Raw genomic sequence first — 14,358 nt, forward strand, 5'->3', positions numbered from 1 at the left:
TTTTTTTTTTTTGCGGTACGCGGGCCTCTCACCGCTGTGGCCTCTCCCGTCGCGGAGCACAGGCTCCGGACGCGCAGGCTCAGCGGCCAGCCACAGGCTCACGGGCCCAGCCGCTCCGCGGTATGTGGGATCCTCCCGGACCGGGGCACGAACCCGTGTGCCCTGCATCGGCAGGCGGGCTCTCAACCGCTGCGCCACCAGGGAAGCCCCAATTTTTCCCATTTTGAGTGTTCATCTAAATAGTTTTGAGCAAACGCTCAAAGTGTGTTTGAAGTCAATTCCCTAGATAAAGGTCCAAGGATTTGACCATATTAGGACACATGCAAAACTTCTGTGTTTTCTTTTACACGTTTTGTATTTTTAACTTGTGCACTTAGGTCAAAGAACTGTCTTAAATTAATTTTTGTGAATTGAGGACTTGTAACCACTAGTTTGTTCTCTATATCTGTGAGTGTGTTTCCTTTCTGTTACATTCACCAGTTTGTTTTGATATTTAGATTCCACATGTAAGTGACATCCTATAGTATTTGTCCTCTGTCTGACATTTCAGTGAGCATCATGCCCTCCAAGTCCATCCATGTTATTGCAAATGGCAGAACTTCATCGTTTTTTTTTTTTTTTTTTTTTTTTGGCGGTACGCAGGCCTCCCACTGCTGTGGCCTCTCCCATTGTGGAGCACAGGCTCCGGATGCGCAGGCTCAGCGGCCGTGGCTCACGGGCCCAGCCGCTCCGCGGCATGTGGGATCTTCCCGGACCGGGGCACAAACCCACATCCCCTGCATCGGCAGGCGGACTCTCAAACACTGCGCCACCAGGGAAGCCCAGAACTTCATCCATTTTATGGCTGGGTTGTCTGTTCATTATTTTTCTGCATCTTCCACTTGTGGACAGCAACTCTGTCTTGTCTCTAAATGAATGAATACCTAGAAGACCCTGAAATATTTGCAGAATGACTAGTGCAATACCACACATAGGCACTTTAACTGAAGGTATGTATTTGTTTCACTGTCTAAAATATTTAGCTTTATTAATCTCAGTGTTCCAGGCTATAGAAGTAAACTCCAGGCCTTCCCGCCCAGCCCCTGCCCTTCCTCCTCAGTAGGACAGCATGTTTGGGGTGGGAGCGGGCCGAGAGTGGGAACAGGAGAGGGATGGTATCCCATAGGCCAGACTCCACTGCAGCCTGGAGTGAGACACTTCATGACTTCTCACTTTTGTGTTCCTGGTTCATTTGATGTCTTGATTCTTGGTCTTGGGGCTGTTTCTGCTTTGCTCTGACAGTTCGCCTGAGAACCTGGCCCCCATGGTACCTCTGCGGGGCTCCTGGTGCCCCAGGTTCCCGGGCAGCCCCCCACTGCGTCCGCATTGCTCAAAACAGTCTGCAGTGCCCGCTTCCCTTCCTAGAGCATAGACGTCTGACATCTGAATGTTAGGTTTCATTTTCTGGGGACTCCCGTTTGCATTCCATTTTAGCGTGCCCTAATTTTTCCTTGTCTTCCATCTGAGAGGATATTCTTTCTCTCTTGGGTGAATTACTTTCTTGTTTACGTGAGGGGTCTGCAAAGGATGGCAATATCGTATGTCTTAGAATTGCTTTAAATATGACATTCTGAAATACAGACTCTGATAGTGAGATTAAAACTGTTTTAGGATTGTAACTTCTCCCTGGAGAAAGTGATTTAGTGGTCACAGCCTCTGCTTGATGAGAGATCGTGACCCTCTAGAACCCCAGAGTTGGGTCCTTACTACGTACACTCACCTTTAGCTGGCTGCTGCCCTTCTTCTAAAGACCGCGATACCTTCTTTTGTACCTTAAAGCCACCAGCATTTATATGGGTGAACACAACCATCTGGGAAAGAACTCACTACTTAAACTAATACTCAGGACTGCACTTCATGGAACTTGGAGTTAACTCCATTAACAATAGACAGATCAGTCTGTTTTATTTTTACTATTTTTCAATAATAATAATTTTAACATGAGTGTTACCTTTGCTTTCTGGACATGAATAAATAGCTTTCTATCTTCCATATTTGGGAGCAGCTTTTATACTACAGGATTTTTTTTCTTTGTGAATTGGATAAGATTCACCAGTAGAAATATAGAGCCGATTGGGAGGACTCTTTGATGACTGTCTACATTTTTTCTTGATATTTGGCCTATTCAGAATTTCATCAGTTTTGGTAACATTTTTTCTAGAAATGTTTTCCATCTCAATGAGTTTGTTGAATCTGTAAGCATGCAGTTATATAGACTCCTCTTATAATTTTAGTGAATTTTCTGATTATTTTTAGAAAGTGAAAAAAAAATCAGGGAGATGGTTTTTAAGATTGTTTTAATATTTTATTTGGCTGGGAAACCCAGAAATCTCCAAATCGGGCTGTGGTTCAGTCAGCCCTCTTTTCTGAAGAGACTCCAACGGAAATATAAGAACAGGGTGCAACAGCAAAGTGAAACAAAGGAAAGTCAAGTTTAATTTCATCTGGGACTTTGCCCTGCAGGGTGGAATGGCAGTAGGCCGAGCTGGGTCTGGGTTGCGCATCATCTCCTGGGTAATTGAGAAAGGGTAGAACCGAGCAAGTTTCCCATCGTCCCACTCTAGTGATCCAGAAGAGGAGGAAGAGCAGGCAGGAAGCACTGGCCCCGGTGACGAGCACTGAGCGGGTCCAGGGTTCCGCCCCAGGACGTTTCTAACAGACCAGCAGTGGCCTGTCTGGCTGCCACATTGGCGAGAAGACAGAGGAGAGAGAGTGAGCAAGTGATACATCGGGAGAAATAAGAAGCCCTGAATTGTATTTTTTATTTTCGTGTTTTTACTTAGTGCAACTTTATTTTTTTTAATTTATTTTATTGAAGTATAGTTGATTTACAATGTTGTGTTAATTTCTGCTGTACAGCAAAGTGACTCAGTTATACATACATACATATATATATATATTCTTCTTCATGTTCTTTTCCATTATGGTTTATCCCAGTATATGGAATATAGTTCCCTGTACTCTACAGTAGGCCCTCGTTCCCTATGCTCTACAGTAGGCCCATCAGTTCTATATGTAATAGTTTGCATCTTCTAACCCCAAACTCCCACTCCATCCCTCCCCCAACACCCTCTCCCTCTTGGCAACCACAAGTCTGTTATCTGTGTCTGTGAGTCTGTTTCTGAGATAAGTTCATTTGTTTCATATCTTACGGGATATCATATGATATTTGTCTTTCTCTGACTTACTTCACTTAGTATGATAATCTCTAGGTCCATCCATGTTGCTGCAAATGGCATTATTTCATTGTTTTTTATGGCTAATATTCCATTGTATATATGCACCACATCTTCTTTGTCCATTCATCTGTCGATGGACATTTAGGTTGTTTCCCTGTCTTGGCTATTGTGAATAGTGCTGCTATGAACATAGGGGTGCATGTATCTTTTTGAATTGTAGTTTTGTCCAGGTATACGCCCAGGAGTGAGATTACTGCATCACATGGCAAGTCTGTTTTCAGTTTTCTGAGGAACCTCAATACTGTTCTCCACAGTGGCTGCACCAATTTACATTCCCACCAACTGTGTAGGAGGGTTCCCTTTTCTCCACACCCTCTCCAGCATTTGCTATTTAGTACAACTTTATTATTATACATTTCTCTGTTGACAAATGTTAATACTGACATTATAGTGGAAGCACCATCACTTCTCAGCCCTGTCAGCCACTGGTTTGCTCCTGAGTCACTGTGATGCATATTTGCAGTATGAAATGGACACGTACTTTCAAGAGAGGCCAAAGAAAAGGCAGAGATTTGCGGGTCCAACATTTTGCTCTAATGCTTTCCTCTTTTCTTCATTTCTTATATTCTTTATTTTATCTGGTTCGAATAGGATTTATCATGGGTGATATTGTACATGATTTAAGTGTTTTTCCTCCTTGTGAAAATCTGATGGGGTGAAAATGGACATTCTGTTTTTAATTCATCTTCGTAAGATGTGAAGAATTGCCAAATAGGATTTTCTCTTTGGCCAAAATGAAATTTAAAACAAACAAACATATTGATATATATTTTTTAATTATAAATACTAACTTTTATTAAGAAAATAGGCTGATGATCTAATCTCCATTATATTCTTCTTGAAAATTTTATGAAATGGGTTGGCTAAAAAAGAATTAATGTTTTCCCAATATCTACCTAGTCCACTCTCTTCCACAACTGTTTCGATTGCCAGCTTTGTTCTCTATGTATTTAACTATTTGAGCGTCGTTTTGTTCTTTTTTGTACATAAATTAATGGTTTTCATGGACATCATTAATTATACCATTTTACTCTTGCATAGCAACTATACGTTTATATTTTAACTGACCAGTAAAATTTCAACCTATAAAGTACACAAAATTTTCATCTAAGTTTTATTAAGTGAGTAATCAGATATTACCAATAACTTGGACTGACACTGACATGTCTTATTTTACTTCATAAATTTATTTCATTTATTTATTTCTGGCTGCATTGGGTCTTCATTGCTGTGCGGGTGCTTTCTCTAGTTGCGGCGAGCGGGGGCTACTCTTCGTTGTGGTGCGCGGGCGTCTCATTGCAGTGGCTTCTCATGTTGCGGAACACGGGCTCTAGGCGCGTGGGCTTCAGTAGTTGTGGCTCGCAGGCTCTAGAGCGCAGGCTCAGTAGTTGTGGCGCACAGGCTTAGTTGCTCCGCAGCATGTGGGATCTTCCTGGACCAGGGACTGAACCCATGGCCCCTGCATTGGCAGGTGGATTCTGAGCCACCAGGGAAGTCCCTGACATGTCTTATTTTAAATCGACGTGATGCTAATTAGAAATTTTGGGCACATGGTCATTCTCAAGTCAAGGAAGAGTAAAAATGAAATAGAATTCAGCTCTTTGGCCTTGCATATGCCCAAGAGCAAAGCTGAAGTGGAAGAGCACACTTTTGCCACATTGGAAGCTGCAGCTGAAATTCAGTGCATCTTAACATTTAACTTCCTCTTTTTTAGATGTTTTTCAGAATAGTTATAATTATGGTGTTATATTGTTTTAACCACTTGTTAAAGTCATTCGGGAGAATGACTTTTGGAATTTCCAAATAGTTCTTTTTAATGCAAACTAGTACTTATTATATCCTCTTTAGGTATTTTGCATTTTTTCAAAGACACTTTTTATTCTCTTTGATGCATTTTGAATTCTGCCTGGTGTCAAATTCATATTGTTGTCCCTGATTTCTTTTGGTTTTTGTATGCCTGAAATATCATCTCCCCATTGTTGTTGTTTTTTAATTGTAGTAAGATATACATAACATAAAATTTGCCATTTTAACCATTTTTAAGTGTAGAAGTTATTGGCATTAAGTACATTCACAATGTTGTAAACCATCACCACTATCCATCTTCATAATCCCACACAGAAACTCTGTCCCCATGAAACACTAACTCTGCATTCCCTCTCCTTCCAGCCGCTGGTAACCTCTGTTCTACTTTCTGTCTCTATGAACTTGCATTTTCTCGGTATCTCATAGAAGTGGACTCATACAGTATTTGTCCTTTTGTGTCTGTTTCACTTAGCATAATGTTTTCCAGGGCCATCCATGATGTAGCATATGTCAAAATTTCATTCCTTTTTATGGATAACTAATATTCCATTGTATGTATATTTATATTTTGTTTATCCATTCATCTGTCAGTGGACAGTTGGGTTGTTTCCACCATTGGCTCTTGTGAATTATGGTGCTATGAACACTGGTATACAAGTATCTGTTTGAGTCCCTGCTTTGAATTTTTGGGGTATCTGCCTGGAATTGCTGGATCACATGGAACATATAAAGTTCTATGTTTAACTTTTGGAGGAACTGCCACACTTTTCCACAGCGGCTGCTCTATCCTTTTGTTTTTAACGGTGCCGTGTGGGTCCGTTTTAGTTGTGTTTCTTGTAAGCAGTGTATGTTTGGCTTTTACTTTTTAACCCCAAACTTTCTTTGACTTTAACTATCCCAGTCATTTGGCAGATACATACTCTTTTTTATTAGGGCTTGTCTTTAATGTTTTTCAAAACATAGTCTCCAATCTATATTTTCTGACTGTAAAATTTAAAAATTAAAAAGATGCTTTTTGACCTACCCTCCTGCCTATAATTCCCATGTAAGACTTGAAATTTAAATTATTTTTGCTTCTTCATCTTTACCCTGTACTTTCACCTCAGATACTGATCTTCTTTAATATAAATAGGAGTTTGAAATTGAGGTTATTGTTACTATTTTATAGTTTTTGTAGGTGAATGCATGTTAATTTTCAGATGTTATGTTTCACATTGGCCTTGAGTTTAGCAACCATATTTGTGACAGTATTTTCTACAACTCTACCTTTAACTGACTTAGTGCTCACAGCTGATGCTTTTAGTCTCGTTTTCAGCATTTTTGGTTTCATTTCTTAAGCATCTCCAAATAATTTTTCAAGAGAAAATGAGTGCCATGTATATTCAGACCAGAATTAGCTTTTCCAGGACGCTTGTGAATTTTATGTTTCAGGTTTTCTCACTCATAACACCCCCGCCAGTGCCTCATCCCTAAACTTGCATTCGTAACACTACATACTTTTGAAAGTTCCCCAGATTGTACTTTAGAATCCACAAAGCCTGGATCCGCCCTTGATTCTTACTGATTAATCTCTGAGTATATTCATTTTTTGCCTTCTCATGGGAAACGATTACAGAGCTAAAGTCAGATTTTTTACTCTTTCTAGGAAATATATTTTTCCTATCCAGAATTCAAGTGAGGTTGTTTTCGTTTGTTTGTTTTGTAATTCAAACATTTCTCTAGACTATATCACCCCCACCACCCATCAATTCCTGTGCTGAGTTTCTTCTTCCAGTTGTTACTGTCTTTGGATGACTGTAGAAAGAGAGCTGCGGGATGAGAAGGGGGACTTTGCTCAGCTATTCTGAAGCATGACAACCAAAGAGGAGATGACCAGATGCGAGAGTTCAGGCTTCTATTCCAGGTTTCAGACAGTGAAGTAGGAATGACATATTGGCCTATCTTCTTCCAAACATGATAGAGCTGTCATAATTTGAGAGAGGCATGGGTTATTTTTCTCAGTCCAGTTCCACTAGTCTTATAATTTGTGGCAAGATCAGCCAGATTGTTTTTTAAATAACAGTGTTATTGACATATAGTTCACATACCGTATGACCCACCCTTTTAAAGTGCCCAATTCAATGTTTTTTTGTATATTCACAGATATGTGCGGCCATCACCACAATCAATTTTAGAACATTTTCATCACCTCTAAGAGAAAACCTGCACTCCTTAGCTGCCACCACCCCCAATCCCCTTATCCATTCATTCCCCTGCATCCCTAAGCAACCACTCATCTACTTTCTGTCTCTGTAGATTTGCCTGTTTGGGACATTTTCTATAAATGGTATCATATAATATGAAGTCTTTCGTGATTGACTTCTTTCCTTTCACAGAATGTTTTCAAGGGTCATTCATGTTGTAACACATACCAGTATTTTGTTCCTTTTTTGTCCAAATAACATTGCACTGTATGAATATTACATTTTATTTATCCATTCGTCTGTTGATAGCCATTTGGGTTGTTTCCACCTTTTGGCTTTTACAAACAATGCTGATATAAGCATTTATGAAAGAGATTTTGTGGGCGTATGTTTTCATTTCTCTTGGATAGATACCTAGGAGTGGGATTTCTGAGTTATATTCTACCTCTACATTTAACCCTTTGAGGAACTACCACACTGTTTTCCAAAGTAGCTGCACCGTTTTACATTTGCATTAGCAGTTTAGGAGGGTTCTGATTTCTCCACATCCTCGTCAACACTTGTTGTCTTCTGACTTTTTCTTTATAGCGATTCTTGTGGATGTGAAGTAGTATCTTATCGTGGGTTTGATTTGTATTTTCCTAGTGACTAATGATGTTCAGCATCTTTTCATGTGTTTATGAGCCATTGTATATATTCTTAGGAGAAATGTATATTCAGATACCTTGCCTATTTTTATATTGGATTTTTTTGTGTTTTTATTGTTAAGTTCTTATTAAGAGTTCCTTATATGTTCTGGATACTAGCCCCTTATAAAATATGTGATTTGCAAATATTTTCTCTCGTTCTTTGTGTCAGTTTTTCACCTTCTTGATATTGTCCTTTGAAGTTTTTTATTTTGATAAAGTCCTGTTTATCTCATTTTTCTTTTGTTGCCTGTGTTCTTGGTATCGTATCTAAGAACCATTGCCTAACCCAAGTCATGAAGGTTTATGCCTATGCTTTCTTCTAAGAGTTTCATAGTTTTAGTTTCTACATTTAGGTCTCTGATCCATTTTGAATTAATATTTTTATATGGTGTGAGGTAAGGGTCCCGCCTCATTCTTTTGCATGTGGAAATCCAGCTGTCCCAATACCATATGTTGAAAAAAACTATTCTTTTCCTAGTGAACTGTCTTGGAACGCTTGTCAGAAATCAATTGACCTTAAATATAAGGGGTTATTTCTGGACTTTCTATTCTCGTTCATTGATCTATATGTTTGACTTTATGCCACTGTCACACAGTCTTGATTTCTGTAGCTTTGTAATAATTTTCGAAATCGAGAAGTATTAGTCTTCCAACTTTATTCTTTTTCAAGATTGTTCTGGCTAGTCAGGGTCCCTTGCAATTCCATATGAATTTTAGGACCAACTTGTCTATTTCTGCAGAAAAGCCAGCTGCAATCTTAATAGGGGTTGCATTCAATCTATAGATAATTTGTGGAGTGTTGCCATTTTACCAATATTAAATTTTCTAATCCAGGAACACAAATGTCTTTCCATGCATTTAGGTCTTGTGAAATTTCTTTCAGCAGTGTTTTGTAGTTTTCAGTGTACAAGACTTACATGTCTTCTGTTAAGTTTATCCCTAAGTATTTTTTATGCTATTGTAAATGTAATCATTTTCTTAATTTTATTTTTAGATTGTTCATTGCTGGTGTATAGAACTACAATTGGTTTTGTATATCAACCGTGTATTCTGCAACCTTGCTGAACTTGTTTATTAGTTCTAATACTTTTTAAAAGATTCTTTAGGATTCTCTTGGTGCAAATGGGTTAATATTACTTCTTTCCTCCTTTCTGGATGCATATTTTTTCTTTGGATTGGCTAACTGCCCCAGCTAGAATCTCCAGTTCAATCTTGAATACAGGTGGTGAAAGCAGACATCCTTGTCTTGTTCCTGATCTTAGGGGGAGGTTTTCAGGCTTTTGGCACTAAGTATGATGTTTGCTGTGGGTTTTTCATAGGTGCCCTTAACTGGATTTCAGAAGCTCCCGTCTATTCCTCGTTTGTTGAGTGTTATCATGAAAAGGGGTTGGAATTTTTCAAATGCTTTTTCTGGATCTATTGAGATGATCATATGGTTTTGTTCTTTATTCTATTAATATGGTGTATTACATTGATTAATTTTCATATGTTGAATCAATCTTCCATTACTGGAAAAAATCTCACTTTATCATGGTTTCTAATCTGATTTATACATTACTAGATTTGGTTGCTAGTATTTTCATAGGTATTTTTGCATCTATACTTATAAGAGATTTGGGCCTCTAGTCTTCTTTTCTTGTGAGATGTTTTTCTGGTTTTACTATCAGGGTAATACTGGCCTCTTAGAATGAATTGAGAAGGGTTCTCTCATCTTCTATCTTTTGGAAGTGTTTGTGAAGGACTGGTGTTAATTCTTCTTTATACATTTGTCAGAATTCACCTGTGCAGGCATCTCATTCTGAGCTTTTCTTTGTGAGTAATTTTTGATTAATAATTTAATGTGTTTACTGCTATAGGTCTGTTCAGATTTTCTGTTTCTTCTTGAGTCAGTTTCAGTAATTTGTATCTCTCTAAGTTTTTGTACATTTCATCTAGGCATACAGTTGTTCATAGTATTCCCTTAAAATCCTTTTTATTTCTGTAATGTCAGTAGTAATGTCTCCTCTTTCATTTCTAATTTAATAATTTGAATCTTCTCACTTTTTTCTTGGTCAGTCTTCTAGCCAGATTTCTAATTTCATTTCACTGTGGTCAGAGAATTGTGTTTCATTTCAATCCTTTTACATTTATTGAGACTTGTTTCCAACCTGATATATTGTTTATCCTGGGTAATGTTCTTTGTGTACTTGAGAAGAATATGTATCCTATTGTTATTGGGTAGAATGTTCCATAGATATCCATTAGGTCTAGTTGGTTTATAGTGTTATTCAAGTCTTCTATTTCCTTGTTGATCTTCTGTTTTGTTGTTTTATTCATTAGTTAACATAGGGTATTGAAGTCTTCAACTATTAACTGTTCGAAGTTCTGTTTCTTTCATCAGTTCTGTCAGTTTTTGCTTCATATATTTTTGGGTCTCTTTATTAGGTACACACATGTTTATAATTCTTATATTTTCTCGATACCTTGACCCTTTTATCTTGACTCTTTTATTAAATGTTCTTCTTTGTCTCTGGTCTTAATGTCTACTTTGTATGATAGTAGGATAGCCATCCCAGTTCTTTTGTGTTTAATATTTGCATAGTATCTTTTTCCACTCTTTTTCTTTCAACTGATTTGTATCTTTGAATCTAAAAGGTGTCTCTTGCAGACAGCATATAGTTGGGTCATTTTTTAAAAATTTTACTTTATTTATTTATTTTTGGCTGTGTTGGATCTTCGTTGCTGCGTGTGGGCTTTCTCTAGTTGTGACGAGTGGGGGCTACTCTTTGTTGCGGTGCTTGGGCTTCTCGTTGCGGTGGCTTCTCTTGTTGCGGAGCACGGGCTCTAGGCACGTGGGCTTCAGTAGTTGTGGCATGCAGATTCAGTAGTTGTGGCTCCCAGGCTCTAGAATGCAGGCTCAATAGTGTGGCACATGGGCTTAGTTGCTCCGCAGCATGTGGGATCTTCCTGGACCAGAGCTCGAACCCGTGTCCCCTGCATTGGCAGGTGGATTCTTGACCACTGCGTCACCAGGGAAGCCCATTTGGGTCATTTTTCTTTTTATTCCTTATCCATTCTGCAAGTCTCTGCATTTCGATTGAAGTGTTTAATCCATTTAAATTTAATATAATTACCAATAAAGTAAATTTTACGTATGCCATTTTCTATTTGTTTTCTATATGTCTGTGTCTTTTTTTTTTTAATTCCTGTATTCCTCGATTACTGCCTCCTTTTGTGTTAAGTAGATAATTCCACCCTTTAGGAATGGGCCTTTGGAGGAACTCCAACCCCATCTGCCTCCTCCAGTGACTCCCAGTCTTATTTTCACTGTGATTGTGGAGCTGTTGGTTTACAAGATTATCACAGAGGCTGGCAAGAGGGATGGGTACATGGAAAGTTAAAACATCTCAAAGTTTGCTCTTACTGAAATTCAGGTCTTTTTCTTAAACAAATGCTTCTCAGATTGTTGCAAGTCTTTAGTTAATTTCCAGAGTTTGGAAAAAGTTGATTTGGACAAATTTTTAGTGTTCTTATTGTTTTTATGAAGGGAGATGATTGTTAGGAGTTTTTACTCCACCATTCCTGCCCATGTCACCCCTTTTAAAATCTTTAAGCAGATTATATCACAACCTCCTTAAAATCTTCCAAAGACTTCTCTTTACAGTTAAAATTCCAGTCCCTAGCAGGGCCTATCAGGTCCTGCATGATTTTGCCCCTGCAGCCCCTCTCACCTCACCTGCGTTGCTCTCGCCCTTCTCACTAGATAGCCTCTCTGTCCCTTCTATTGCTTGAATACACTGGGCTGGTTCCTTCTGCAACTAATGTCTCAGCTCATTGTCACCTCCTCACAGAGGTTATTCCTTACCTCACCCTTTCCCTCTTTATCCCATTACCCTGGTTTATTTTATTTTTAACATTTAGCACTATCTGAAAACATTTAGCACTACGTGAAAAGATCTTGTACTTGTTATGTACTTGTACATAACCTCCTCATAGAGGTTATGCCTTACCTCACCCTTTCCCTCTTTATCCCATTACCCTGGTTTATTTTATTTTTAACATTTAGCACTATCTGAAAAGATCTTGTACTTTATTGTATCTTATCCAATAAGATTTGCCTATCCAATAAGATTTCCCTCACTAGACTGTACACCCGATGAGAGCAAAGGCCCAGTTTGTCATCTTCTCTGCCACATCCTCACTGTGTAGAACACTCTTTGGCATATAGTTAGGTATTCATTGTTGAATGAATTAAGACCTAAGCTCATGGTTTACAGGCAACAAAAAGGGACCCACTTCAATTCTTAAAAAGGATTAGAACTTTATTTTTCTCCCTTGAAATTTCTCCAATCTATAGTCTGGCTGTTAAAATGAAGTTACTAAACTTTCCCTTAAAATAAGTTAAAACAGTTTTTTTTTTATTACCTATTCTTTTCCTTTCTTTTTTTGTTTAAAGTTTACTTTTTCTGGGAAGTATTAGTTCGAATGTAGTATGGGTAATACTGGAATACTAGAGCCTCTTTTTTTTTTTTTTTTTTTTACATCTTTATTGGAGTATAATTGCTTTACAATGGTGTGTTAGTTTCTGCTTTATAACAAAGTGAATCAGTTATACATATACATATGTTCCCATATCTCTTCCCTCTTGCGTCTCCCTCCCTCCCACCCTCCCTATCCCACCCCTCTAGGTGGTCACAAAGCACCGAGCTGATCTCCCTGTGCTATGCGGCTGCTTCCCACTAGCTATCTATTTTACGTTTGGTAGTGTATATATGTCCATTCCACTCTCTCACTTTGTCACAGCTTACCCTTCCCCCTCCCCATATCCTCAAGTCCATTCTCTAGTAGGTCTGTGTCTTTATTCCTGTCTTACCCCTAGGTTCTTCATGACATTTTTTTTCTTAAATTCCATATATATGTGTTAGCATACGGTATTTGCCTTTCTCTTTCTGACTTACTTCACTCTGTATGACAGACTCTAGGTCCATCCACCTCATTACAAATAGCTCAATTTCGTTTTCTTTTATGGTTGAATAATATTCCATTGTATATATGTGCCACATCTTCTTTATCTATTCATCCAATGATGGACACTTAGGTTGTTTCCATCTCCTGGCTATTGTAAATAGAGCTGCAATGAACATTGTGGTACATGACTCTTTTTGAATTATGGTTTTCTCAGGGTATATGCCCAGTAGTGGGATTGCTGGGTCATATGGTAGTTCTATTTGTAGTTTTTTAAGGAAACTCCATACTGTTCTCCATAGTGACTGTACCAATTCACATTCCCACCAGCAGTGAAAGAGGGTTCCCTTTTCTCCACACCTCTCCAGCATTTATTGTTTCTAGATTTTTTGATGATGGCCATTCTGACTGGTGTGAGATGATATCTCATTGTAGTTTTGATTTGCATTTCTCTAATGATTAATGATGTTGAGCATTCTTTCATGTGTTTTTGGCAGTCTGTATATCTTTGGAGAAATGTCTGTTTAGGTCTTCTGCCCATTTTTGGATTGGGTTGTTTGTTTTTTTGTTATTGAGCTGCATGAGCTGCTTGTAAATTTTGGAGATTAATCCTTTGTCAGTTGCTTCATTTGCAAATATTTCCTCCCATTCTGAGGGTTGTCTTTTGGTCTTGTTTATGGTTTCCTTTGCTGTGCAAAAGCTTTGAAGTTTCATTAGGTCCCATTTGTTTATTTTTGTTTTTCTTTCCATTTCTCTAGGAGGTGGGTCAAAAAGGATCTTGCTGTGATTTATGTCATAGAGTGTTCTGCCTATGTTTTCCTCTAAGAGTTTGATAGTTTCTGGCCTTACATTTAGGTCTTTAATCCATTTTGAGCTTATTTTTGTGTATGGTGTTAGGGAGTGTTCTAATCTCATACTTTTATATGTACCTGTCCAGTTTTCCCAGCACCACTTATTGAAGAGGCTGTCCTTTCTCCACTGTACATTCCTGCCTCCTTTATCAAAGATAAGGTGACCGTATGTGCATGGGTTTATCTCTGGGCTTTCTATCCTGTTCCATTGATCTATCTTTCTGTTTTTGTGCCAGTACCATACTGTCTTGATTACTGTAGCTTTGTAGTATAGTCTGAAGTCAAGGAGCCTGATTCCTCCAGCTCTGTTTTTCGATCTCAAGATTTCTTTGGCTATTCGGGGTCTTTTGTGTTTCCATACAAATTGTGAAATTTTTTGTTCTAGTTCTTTGAAAAATGCCAGTGGTAGTTTGATAGGGATTGCATTGAATCTGTAGATTGCTTTGGGTAGTAGAGTCATTTTCACAATATTGAATCTTGCAATCCAAGAATATGGTATATCTCTCCATCTATTTGTATCATCTTTAATTTCTTTCATCAGTGTCTTATAATTTTCTGCATACAGGTCTTTTGTCTCCTTAGGTAGGTTTATTCCTAGGTATTTTAT

The 14,358-nt window shown here is 38.3% G+C and overlaps 1 protein-coding gene across 3 annotated transcripts in view; it reads left to right on the plus strand.

Moving 5' to 3' along the window:
- Nucleotides 1–14,358, plus strand: part of BLOC1S5 (biogenesis of lysosomal organelles complex 1 subunit 5) — a 107,007-nt gene that overhangs the window by 77,294 nt on the left and 15,355 nt on the right. The window lies entirely within an intron of this gene.

This window comes from Globicephala melas, chromosome 11 (genome assembly GCF_963455315.2).
Source record: "Globicephala melas chromosome 11, mGloMel1.2, whole genome shotgun sequence".
In the NCBI taxonomy this organism is placed as follows: domain Eukaryota; kingdom Metazoa; phylum Chordata; class Mammalia; order Artiodactyla; family Delphinidae; genus Globicephala; species Globicephala melas.